Consider the following 13384-nt stretch of genomic DNA (forward strand, 5'->3'; position numbering starts at 1 on the left):
TTGCCAATAAATGTCTTTTTAGATTGGCAGTATTCCCCCCAGAAAAACTTAATTTTGTACTACAATAACCACATTTTGCTTTATTGTCTTCCGTAGTCACAAAATGATTCCAAACCTCAGACGTTTTTCCTCTATAGAGTGGCATTTCTGTATTTTTAAGTAATATTGTAATAACAATAAAGACAAATTAATTTCTTCTATAAATTAATGTTATTTACTTACCAAAATATGTATAATAATCACACTAGTATTACAATATTATAATAATAATAACAGTATAAAATATAAATAGTGGTATAAAATAATAAGCCACACTTTTTATATTTTCCAGACTTTAAGCTTAAGCTTCTTAACAGTGAACACTTAACAGTTTATGATTAATATTCATAAAGGATATTTTAGGATAGTCATAGTGAGGTTATGTTGAATAAAATACAAAACAATGTAGAAATTTAAAACATTTTTATTTTCAGCATTTACAATAATAGTATAATTTCTAAAAATCATCAAAATAAAAAATATATAGAACAAAAGTATAAAACAAAATATTTTACTACCTAAATACAATTACAACAACGGATAAATAAATCATTCAGTTGAATTTTTTGAAACAAAGAATTCAAACATGTGAACTGAGTACATGACGTGATAACGTACAAGAAAATCAAATTAAAAATTGTAATATTTAAGTATAGTTCAACAAATGAACAATTATATTTATGTATTGTAGACTTTTTATCAAGGTTATCATATAAAAAATATCATTTAAATAGTCAACAATCTATAATAGTACCTGTAGTACTATTGTGAACTACTGAATGAACCATGGCTAGTATTAAATATATGTATTTAAAGGTGTATTTATATTTAGCCATGTACTGAACTGCCAGTACACCAGTTCAGTTTGGGTAGTATATATAGATAATATTTATATTTAGTGCCATAGTTCAGTACTCAATAGACAGTTTACCATTATGTCAATGAATATTTATTTCGTAATTTCGTGGTTGGTTAAACTGTTTATTTGAACATATGAACACTATAGTACACCGAACTACTCTAAAGACGTGACGTAAAAATGTTCGTAGTTCGTTCAGTAAACGAATAGTTCAGTTGACTTTCGTTCAATAGACGTTTCGAACATTTTGATGAACTAGTTCAATTTGTATGGTCGTTCGTTCACTAACCGTTCGTTCAGTAACTCATCGTTCAGTGAACTAGTTCGTTCGTGAACGACTCATCTCTACTTTCAATCACTATTTGTCTGTTGTCATTTGAACACGACTGTGTGTGGTAGTGTAATTAACGCTGACTGACTACTCTTTTCAAAAGTACCTAATAATATTTTATTATTGTGCGCGAAGATCGACCATTATTCGTTCGCCGTCCGGTGTGCTCTTAAATGGTACGGAATAAAGTCTACAACAATTAATCTACGTGTATATTTTATTTTATCGCTGTCGCCAAAGTTTTGTTCTGTTGACCGTTGTCTACGTGTACATTTTTGGTATTACAACCACGTGTTCAACGTGATCGTAGAAAGAGAGACGGTTCGTGCGGACAAACAATAATTTTGTCTATTTATTTAATGGCCATATTACAATAGTGCCTACGCGTTATTATTACGATAAATGTAATGGCTTATGTTTTGACCGTGCATTAATAATTGTAACGGCGATCGTTGAAACGAGGCTGTTGTCGACAGCGGTGACTAAAACCCCATTTTGTTTATTTTATGTGAATAAAATATAATACGTACGAATTCGAGTAATAATTCACTGCTATTTTGACAGCGCATTTGCAAGTATTATTATTATTCGTGTTTTCATTATTAAAACACGTGGTATCTAAAGCTTAAAAAAAAAAAGAATTAAAATAGGTACCAACGTCAAATTGAGGTTTTATACAGATAGAAAACACACGTGTTAACTAAACATACAACATTTTATTTAAAAAATGAGTTATATGGTTAACAAAAAAACACTGTACAAAATCTCTATACCTAATTAATACAAGTTATTTAATTTAGCTTGGAGTATACTCATAGTATGTACTTTAAATTCATAATATAAAATGGGAATGTAAATATTTACTCTCATAAAAGACATGTTGAAAATAAAGTATGTCAAGTGTATAAAAATCGTAAACACTGAAATTTTATTAACCAAACATGTTAAGGTATACCTACATTTTCTTATAAATCATTAATCTATTATGTACAAAATTTAGAAAATGTGAACAAGAAATTATGTAATGAGTCTACAGTTGACTTATACACAAAATTCTTGGAAATTTACCATATTGTTTAATATCAAAGTTATTTACTTTATAAATTGATTTCAATTATTAATTGTCTATTTTATAAAAAAAGCTGTTTTTGTCGCTTTATTGGCTATTCACTAGTGATTGAAGCATTAGTTATTGTCATTCCTAGTTGGAAGGGTCAAAAAATAAGAACTCGACTGTTGAGTTTATCCTTATGTCCTTAATTAATTCATTGATAATATATTCAGTGATTAACGATCAAAATTCTGTTCAAAGAATCATTTTGAATAAAAAAACATATTAATTAAGAAGGTCCAACAAAAATAATATTATACTTTGTTAAGCATTCTACCGGCCAGACTATTGTATATACAAATTGAAATAATCAATGAATACTTAAAAATATTAATAAAAAAAAAAAAATAAAGTTGAATTTACACACAAAAGAGCTTATAGATGCTATGATATCTCAGTCAACTACACAAATCAATCTTTTGGAAAGTGTTTTGTTGATTACCTTGTTATAATATTATTAAATTCAAATTCAGATAGTCGATAAGAAAAATGTTTTCAATGGTAATACTTGGAAAAAAAGAAATAGTTTGTAGATGGCTTTACTCTGAATAATTGCATCTCATTTTAATAATCTTTATGTAATTTAATTAAAATTTAAATGTATTTTTTTGTATTTATTCATTTGTTGTACTATATACAAAATGTCAACAAAAGAATGTTAACTTAACTATGCTTACAGGAGTAGTATCTATATATTTTATTATTGTAGATAATAAATATTAAAAATAAATAATTCGATGTTATACTTACCAAGCTAAATACAATAATATGATTTATAGTTATATTACTCTAAAGGGAAGTATCTACATTACTTGGTCTATAATACTATGAATAATTGTGGCTCAATAAATTTAGAGTGATAATTGCTGTTATAGCTTTAAAATAATTGAATAGTTCCAATTACTATAACCCTCCATAGAATATCTTAGTATTATAAAATAATATAATTATAATTCAAGACAACAAGTAATATTTAATTAAACTTGTTTGTTATTTTTCAGAAGGTTCGTTGGGGCAACCCCGTTGAGTAGGAGCTACCTCCATTCAACAAGTTGTAGTAAGGTTACTACTTCTTCTTGTTGGAGGCACCTCCGCGCGCCCGGCGTGCGACGGAATCTTTATTCCTAAACGCACTGGCACTGGGCGCAGCACTGCTGCTGGCGCCAAGCGCCCCGAGGTCGTGTGACCCGGATGTACGTTTGACACCAACGGCTGGCGTGACAATCGTCACAGCCTTAGTCGCCACCTCCGGCTGACCAGAGGGAGGGACTTGCAGGAGGCATACAAACTCATATGCCTCAAGCGCCGCAAGGGCGGCGGACCAGATGATATCTGTCCGTTTGCCACCGTTGCTCTGTACGAAGCCTACATAAGACTTCAGTACTGCAGCAGCGCGGTCAGTTTTTGTGTCGCTACTTTCACGACCAGCTTGAACACGTTTGAACTGCCCTTCCGGTTTAACAACCAGATAGAGTCAGGACTTACGTAGGCAGAACGTTCTGCCGCGGTCAAGCCAAACTGACTGAGCTCCTTCTCTGTTTTGCAGGCGAGTGTGCAAGAGAGATCTTCTCGAATCACAGCACACAGCTGGAGGTAGGAGCCAGGGAGTGCAGCGGTACCCTCATGGACAACAACGTTCCGAGGGCCGTTCACTGCGGCACCCTTTGACTGTTTGAACTTCGCGTGAGCAGCTTCGACCCAGGAGTCGAAGGCTTCCGCAGAAGTCCAGTCTACCACCGGACCTTCCGGGGATAGATTTTCAGACAGGTCAACGCATCTCAACAAACCGCTCGCCGCCAAAGCGGGCAAACCCTTGTTAACCATGCGTTGCGCACTGGCAAACTCATCCGCAGTCATGTTATCGACACGGTCGATGACCTTTCTGCGGGTGATCTTGCAGACCACGCGGGCGAGCTCGCCCGCCGGTCCTTCCGACGTCAGAGTCCGGAGCGCCTTCGTCAGAAATTTCTGACGAGCGAGCGCCTCCGGCGTCTGAGGGACGGAAGCAGTGCGGCCGGCCCCACCGTCAGCGGGTTTTTCACCAATGGATATCTTCTTATTGCCAAATTGTAATAACATATCTGCTGGAAAATTGGCCATTATTACAAAAAAACTCATATTTTGATAAATTTGTGTTAAAAGTATCCGGTCTTTGATGTTTAAAATATAAAATCGGAACCTTTCCATCCTTTTTGTTGTTTCATGCGTTCTACCTATAGTTGAACACTTTAAAGTCATTTTCATGTTGCTTAGTTAAATTTTCATTTATTTATAATTTCTTTTGAAGTTGTATAATCCAGTGTAGATGAGAGTCAAGGGCCATTCTTAGATATTTAGCTGAATCTTTTTGTGGGGTTGGTGATTGATTCAGTACCATTTGTATGTTTTTCTGTTTGTGAAACCTGGTTATAGTTTACTGGCAATTGGTAATTTTTGGTATTGGTTTTATTGTTGCTTAAAGTAGTGAGTAAATCTAAATTATTTTCATGTTCTCATATTTTATTCTTTGACATCTCATGTAAAACATTGGAATCCAGAAAGGTCTCCGTTGAGAGTGGGTGCAACCTGGTTGGCCTATGTATACTTACATCAGAATCATATTTTTCATTAGAGAAGGAGTCTTCGGTCTACCATGTTTTCTCTATCACCTTACTCATACTCTTCTGAACAGAATCCTATAAATAAAACGTTTAAGTGTTAATGTAGTAGAATAAATTTAGCAAAATTAAAGCGTGTTAATTTGGGGGGGGGGGTTAGCGTCAATTGGTGGTTTTATAAAGTAAATGAAAAAAATAATAATAAAAAAAAGGTAATAAGGGCATTGTATTTGAGTGTGTAAATGATGGTAATTGAATGCCCTGTCTGCATTACATTATTTTGCTACAATATATTGTTAGATTGACGTGAAACTATGTATTTAGTTTTGCATGTATAAATTGAAGTTTTACTCACCTTCTTCGTCGACAGATGTGTTATATTTGAATATTAGATGACTTGGTGTTATGAGTCGATGAACATTATTAATTACGATCTGATTTACTCTTTACACAAGTTATGAAACATTATAGATGTACTATAGTTATTGTCCAGTTCTCCTGCTGTCATCGATATTGACTTCGTGTGCCTTGAAGCGTTGAGGTTGGCGATGTTTTTTTGTTTTACTTCTAACTTGTATACTGTGTGGGCGTTGTGGTTTTTATGCGCGTTATCCCCACTACATGATGTCATCTGGCGCATGTTAAATGTTGAGCATCTTTCAACTAAAATTAAACAATATTTTTCCAATGCATTTCTGTTTTTGGATTACACCTCGCGGTCGTCATACCGCTGGTGGTAGTAGCATACTAGGTGCGTGTCTGCGCTTTTCAAACATCGGTATTTAATCCTTCTAAAGTAAACATGTACTTTTATGTGGATTAATTCATACACGTAAAAGAGACTCACGTTCGAACACGCATGTTTAATGTTAAGCGTTTTTCATCTAAAATTAAACAATATTTTTCCAATATTTCTAAAATATTTTGTGGATGTATTTCATTTATATTCATACTTGAGAAATATAGCTTTTTTTTTATATTATTATTTAAAGTCATTATCTTATCTCCATAATCTATATGAGCATTATTTTTGATTAAAAAATCATTTCTTAATATATTATTGGGCTTGAAAGGTTTTTGACTGTATATGTTAAAATATGAAATATGTGATTTTCGATAGTTAATTCAATGTGTGTTGAGCCACAAACCATAAGTGGTTGATTATCCAGTCCTACTAAATTAATTGTTTGATTCTTTGGTAAAATATCATGTTTTATACAGCATATGTTTAATACCGTATCTATAAATATTGGAATTTCTTTTTGGTTTAGTTGTGCATATACGAGTATATGCTCTAGTGTTAGTTATTCGAGATTTTTAATATGTTTGTTATTTTCATTTGAGAGTGTAATGATATGCTTAAATTTACATATCATAAATTTTGTAAATTCGTTATTTTCATTTAATAAAATATATAACGGTCGAGTTGTCGTACGCATGTAATAAAATCTAAAATAACCCCAATAAATCATGTCACTGGTGATTGGAACGATTTCTATTATCTAGTCGCGTACAGGATACTGTACGGGATTATAACGGTACAGCGTAACACATGCAACTTCTTTCATGTGCCGCCGGAGACGGGGGATGGTCCGGTCGGGGTCGCTTTCACCAGGGAAGAAGACAATTTTCTTTGGGGACACCGACACCTTTGATCGGGCCGCCGATGACTCTGGCGGACCTGGCCTAAATCGTCTCCTCTCATCAGTGCATGAGCACCCTCCATAGTGAGAAGTGCATGAGCACCACCCAGACAGACAAGTGCAGGAGCACAGCTGAATTACTCGCAACCACTCAAAGGACATTGCCTGCGATAACTTTGCTGTTTCTTTTTCATATAACGAAATTTGTCAAAGTGTTTAATTATTTCTTTCTTGAGTGATAAAAAAATTAATAAACTACATCCTTGTCACGTCGACTACAACCAGAGATAGCTGCGGACAAGGTAAGGTGCATGCGCACCCACATTTAAATAATAATAGCATTGTAGAGTTTACTTGATCGTTCTCGAAGCTCGACCTCGAGAACCCTCCGACCATCAGGAGGAAGGTAATTCCACAAATTTAGAGTAATAAAATATAGGCTAAAATAATCAATAGACTTCTAACAACTTACAAATATATTTGAGGCTTAAACTACTTAGCTTAAATCAAAACATTACTTTTAAAAATAAAAATATTAATCACGTATTAATATTTTTACCTTAACTACTAAGCTTATTTTTAGTTACTTTATTTTTGCGTTATTACAAGAGTTTGACTGACTTAAGGTAATTCGTGGTCAACCCTATAGTCTAACCTCAGTTTGAGTTCTTTTGAATTGGTGTTTGGTTTAAAACGGTTTTTTTACCATATGGCCTGATTTTTTACATAATTGATATTTAATAATATTTCGGTTTTGGTAATAACAGTTCTTAGTTACATGACTTGAGATTGCATATTATCGTATTTTGTTTTTTATTTTAATTTGTTTTTTTACAATTAATTACCGTGTGTCCTAGTATATCACATAGTTGGCATTTAATATGACTGAAATTTAGTTTCTTAAAACAATTGTTTGTGTTATGATTATTTAAATAACATAATATGTCACATTTTTTTTAGCATGATTAAAATAATTTGATTTTTGTTTATCCGGTGTATTTAAAGACTTTTGAATTATTTGTTTTAGTTCTTTAATTTCTTTAGTTATTTTATTTTCTTCTACATTTTGACTATTAATTTAATTTAATTGATTTTTTATAATATCGGTTTTGAATTATGAGGGAGTTAGAGGTATACATATGACCTGTGATTCAATCTGATTCGTATTTTTTTATATTTGCTTAAAACTCTTAAAAATTTGTATTACCCGAAATGTCTATATATCTAGAAATATTCGGTTTAAGCCTTTTCATGATATTACGAACGATTTCCTCTTATGACATGTTAGGTTATAAATTTGTATTGATTGTTTTTTCATGATAGAATTATTGAGAAGGCTGGTTCAGAATGATATCGCTGGGAGTAAGAATATAATAGAACAGGAGTTATATTTATAAGGATAATGAAGAGTTTGAAATTTTTAGTTGATGAAAGGAATGAAATGAAGTAGGATTTAGATAGTAGTTATAGGGGCCTTTAGTGGTCAGCCGAAAACGAAAACAAATTTTTTGTTTTAATAATTAGAACAGTGATTTTTTAATGAATTGGGAGGAAAAATCATGGAAATTTAAACAAATGATTTTCGAAAAAATAAGAATGTAATTGATCAGGCTTTTAATCTGCAATTTTTTTTAAATAGTTAAACAACTTTATAATTGTTTTGTACCTCGCCTTGTAATGGATTGTATCTTCTTAGTTGCCGTGAATTCGCTTGTGGTGGTTTGGCTGTCTTATTGCCATACGGTCCGACTGCGCAAGTCTGCCCTTGATGGGTCTTACTACAGTCGTCACGTAGGCAATAGTTCCTGAACTGCGCAAGTCTGCCCTGGGTGGGTCTTGCTGTAGCTAGGTGCCGTACATCAGAGGTCCCAAAAACCGCGCTAGTCTGCCTTGGTAGGTCTTGCTACGGTTGAGGTAGGCTGAATACTGATTGATTTTGTGCTCCGCACTGGTATTTATAGGCGGTGGCGCTGTGTAATCGCTGAAGCCGCCCGCGTTAGTCTTGTGATTGGTTATTGCGGTCGTAACTACGCCCTCCGTGGTTTGTGTTTCGTTGATGCCTGAACATACGCAATCCCTGGCCTGTGATTGGCTAAAGCGCGTGGGCGCGTCCCCGTTCTATCATAGAACGCGGGACCGGCCGTTTTGTAAAGTGTGGCAGACTTTGCGCCCAGCGTGCAGACCCGGGCTCCTCCGGCGCAGAGGGCGTGGGTCGCCGAACGCTTTGTCCTTGTTCATCCGTGAGCCCTTATGCCGTTATTGGTATAATGAACATTTATGACAGTACATAGATTCGGCCCTTTTTAATTTCGATACCATTTCGAACTATGAAAATATTCATATCTATATATTTAATAACCGTCTTCTGTTAAACAGTTATTAATATCATAAAAGTTGTCAATATAGTGATAAACAATATTAAATTTGGCACATAGCATTATATTTGTAATTGCATCATGTAATAACTTTCCAAAGACTGGATTCTGTTAACTGTGAATAATTGTAAATAATTAAAAATGTATACAGTGTATAATATAAAAATAGTCTTACTCACATTACGTGACAAACATTCCGAAATATTTGTTCTATTTATAATGTTATGTATGTCAATTGTTTTAAAAGTTTTAAAATTGATTAAGAAATGTATAACTGAGGTGAGTCTCACGTAGAGTACACGTAAGTGAGACACGCATGTTAAATGTTAAGCGTTTTCAACTAAAATTAAACAATATTTTTCCAATATTTTTTCAATTTATATTCAATGCATTGTGCTATTTTTAATTAAATGATAACATCGAAGACTTATCAGTGCGTTGCAATTAAACATTTTCCCCTAATACATGAACTCATAATATTTATTCAAATATTCTACGACCACGTTACATTTGTTAAATGCTCTCACAAACCCTTTAAATATTGCTGCTGAAAAGTCACTGACAACATGTGCCATGAATTTTGTACTAAGTACACTGATGTTCATAGAATGTTTGCAACTCCACTAACCAATTTGATATCGCATTAACAGTCTGCGTAGTCGACAGATATTCTGCTCACACGGCGACAGCCACATAATACAATAGTACTTTTTTTTTCTTTTTTCAGTTTTGAATAGCGTTGGATCTCGTGTAGTTTCTCTTACCAATCCGATAGTCGCATCTATATGAATCTTAATACATTTTATTTTTATTTTAACCTTTATTTGTTCTTGACTAAACAAATAAGTTTCAAAATCTTTCTCTTTTGGATCGGATACATATTGAATAAATTCTGGACAATTATCTTTCAATAAATACATATCAACCCTGTCTTCAGCCGCTCAATCTTCAATACTCTTTTGCTCGTGAGACACCTTATAATATACACGATCAGACCTGATGTTACACAAGTTACCCGCACGATTTAGTTTACTAGGAGATGCTTTTAAAATATATTTTAGACGTAAACTCATCGGTGGGCAGTACATTGACATTTGTTTTTGTATTTGTCTTTTTTTTTCTTTCAAGTATGTAGGTAGTCAGTTTATCATTGTGGCTATAACTGTGACTGTTATTCAAAACTGTAATTTGTGCCGAACTATCACAAGTTTAAACTGCTTACAAGATTCATATCGACATATGCTATAACATGTTAAATGTTTCTCGGTAATATTTTTATTCTCGATAGTCAATGCACAAGAGTTATTAACAATTTCAAAATTTTCATGTAACAAATCATTTATTTCATTTTAAATGACATTATATTTTTTCATTGTGTTTTTTCCATGTGCTTAAATTCTTCATCAAGTATGTTAATAGTTCCTTCCACAAAATTACACTTTTTGTAACACATTACCTTTTTCATTTTATTTTCGTTATTGAGTGATCTTAAAGGGATATACATTATTTGAGTTCTTTCTTTTAAGTTCTAACGCTTTCAGATCTGCTTCTGGTGTGTTACGCGATATAGATTTAATTCTCGTCTGGGATAAACAAAACTCCAGTGAATGAAACATTTAAACTACGCTTAGGGGTGGCTAACATTTCTTAATTGTTATAAATTGCTTTAGTAAAAACTGTTTTGTTATTATGGCTGATTTATTCTGGCTTGTTACATACGATATAGAGTCATACATCTTTTTTGGGGTATACAAGTCATCTCCAGTACAGGAAATATTGATTTTACATTTAGGGGTTACTAACTTTTCCTAAATGACATTAATTTCTTCTGTCACATAACATCCATTATCCTCGATTGGTAAAGAAGTGTCAATACTATGTCTATCAATTTTAAATTCATTTTATTTTTATCAAATCTATGTACAATGTACATATTATCAACTGTGACCGATTCATAATCATTGTCTTTTTGTCTGTAACCATCTGTATCTTACTCGTTTTTTGAGTTCGTAGGTAATTCATGTAAATCTGCTTTTGGTGTATTACTTATATCTATGGAATTAGACCTCTTTCCAGAAGAAAACAACTTCTCAGCTAAGACAATAGCTGATTTCTGCTTAGGGGTAATAATCATTTCCTCATTGATGTTAATAAAACTGCATTAATAGAAACGTTATTTTTATATTCAATTTCTACCGTTGTATTACAGCAATCATCTTCAATTTGAATAGGAACACTAAGCAAACCATGTTTATACTTAATACAATTACGTTAATTAATTCCTAGAACATATTCATTCAAACATCTGCAATATCATTGGATGTATAATTGTTTTTTTTTTTTTAGGAGAATCGTCTGAACAATTTTTTCTTACAAACACCACCGCACCTTATTTAGTTCAGTTGTTAAGGATAGGTTTCTTTTGATAACTAAAAGATTTCATAATTTTTTTCTGTTTGCTGCATACATATCAGTATAACGTCATCGCTTGGATAGTTTAGTCCACCTTTTTCTTCTCCTCTATTCTTAATAGCAACATGAAAATTATAAAATAATTCTTTATTACTAGAGCACAAAGATTGTAGGCAAGTTTGACACTGAATAGTCGATGATAATTTGTGAACAACAAATTCATCTACCTATGTATATTATAATTTCTTTGGTGAAATTAGAAAAATTATAATTTGTTTTGATTGTAATGAATTTATCAATCTCCTTGACATTTTCTTCTATGGAAACTAAATCAACATTGTTATTAAAGGCAGAATTATTTATCATTTTAATAGGATCTGAGGTGGAATAATATAATATTTCAATATGATCAAGAGGGAATACAATTCCTGTATTAAAGTTTTCAATATCATGTGTATGAACAACTAACTTCTTGTATGCAGATTGAAATTTTCGAGAGGTAGGATTATTATTATAACCTTCTAACGATCTAATAGTACCGAAAAATAATTCCAAATGGTCCTGGCTTATTTTGTACATTTTTAAATATTCCAACTTCCCAAATTTAATTAAACTTTTTTTTGAGCCGATAAATTACGGTTTCAAGTTAAAAACGGACGGGCACTTATCGCATTTAAACATACTTAAAATGAACAAATTATATTACTTACAGTTTATTCATTTTGGGGCCTCCGCCGCTCCCGGGGCCTCTGCCGTTCCTGGGGCTACCGCCGCTTCCGGAGCCTCTGTTACCGGCGGTATCGGCGCCGACGCGTCTTTTTTTTTTTTTTTTCTTGCCTGAAATATTAATCTAATTAAATATACTACCCACGATGAGCACATGGCAAGTATAATGCAATAAATATTAAATAAAACACTCACATTTTCTAGCTATGTGGCCGTAGCCGTTGCAATTGAAACAACCTGAAATAAAACAAAAAATGATACATTTTTTATGAAACCGTTGACATGTGATCAGTTAGCTTTAAATAAACTTACGGCGTACGGCCTGTTTGCCCTGTTTAGGCCTGGCCTCGATCTTGCCCGGGTTTTCAGCATCATTCGCACCATATATATTGATGCTGAAACCCGGGCAGTTTTCAATTGAACCGAATGAGATTCGTTTGTCCATGCTGAAATAAATTATAAATAATTTAGTCAAATATCACAAAGTTTTCCCTAACGTAACTATTATCCATTAGAAAATGTATTAATAAATATCATGTACTCACGTCGGCGTTTCGATTGTTATTAAACGGCTTTTCCAATTTCCTATGAGTGTGTCCGATATTTCGTATATAGCCGCCGAATACCACATATCATGTTGGTTACGACGGATACCACGTTTGAATTTCGCATTTCATGTTTACAGTGTCAATAGTCTTTGGACGGCGTGATATTAATTAATATATATATATATATTAAGTGTAACATTTCAATACATACACTGTTATGAGGATATACCAATATATATTATATACACTTACTTATATTACCGTGTGCGTATAATTAAGCAGAAGTATTATGACTGAATATAATATGTTACAATACAGATTGGATGGAGATGTTATTATAGTAACTTAATATTAAATTTATTCACAAAGATTCTTCTATTTTCATCATTTTTATGTGAAAATGGAATAAAAAAAAAAAAAATAAATGTATTATACGCAATAGCTCATGTAAATTAACCAATACCTATTACCTATTATAAACGTATGTTCCGCTAGCAATATTTGATAAGGTAGTGCAGGGTTCCCAAACACGTGAAAAAACTACAAAATACACAAAAATCATATTTAACCAATAGATAGCGCAAAACACTAGCAATACAAATCAAATTAAACAATATCCGACACCTACGAGGTACGCGAGTGACCAAGTTTGGTATTTTTTTTAAAACCCTTACAAGTCCGTCTCCACTTTTTAAGTGGTATGAAAATTTTCGTTATAACACGGACAATTTGAATATGCAATC

Source organism: Aphis gossypii, chromosome 2, assembly GCF_020184175.1.
Source record: "Aphis gossypii isolate Hap1 chromosome 2, ASM2018417v2, whole genome shotgun sequence".
NCBI classification, from domain to species: domain Eukaryota; kingdom Metazoa; phylum Arthropoda; class Insecta; order Hemiptera; family Aphididae; genus Aphis; species Aphis gossypii.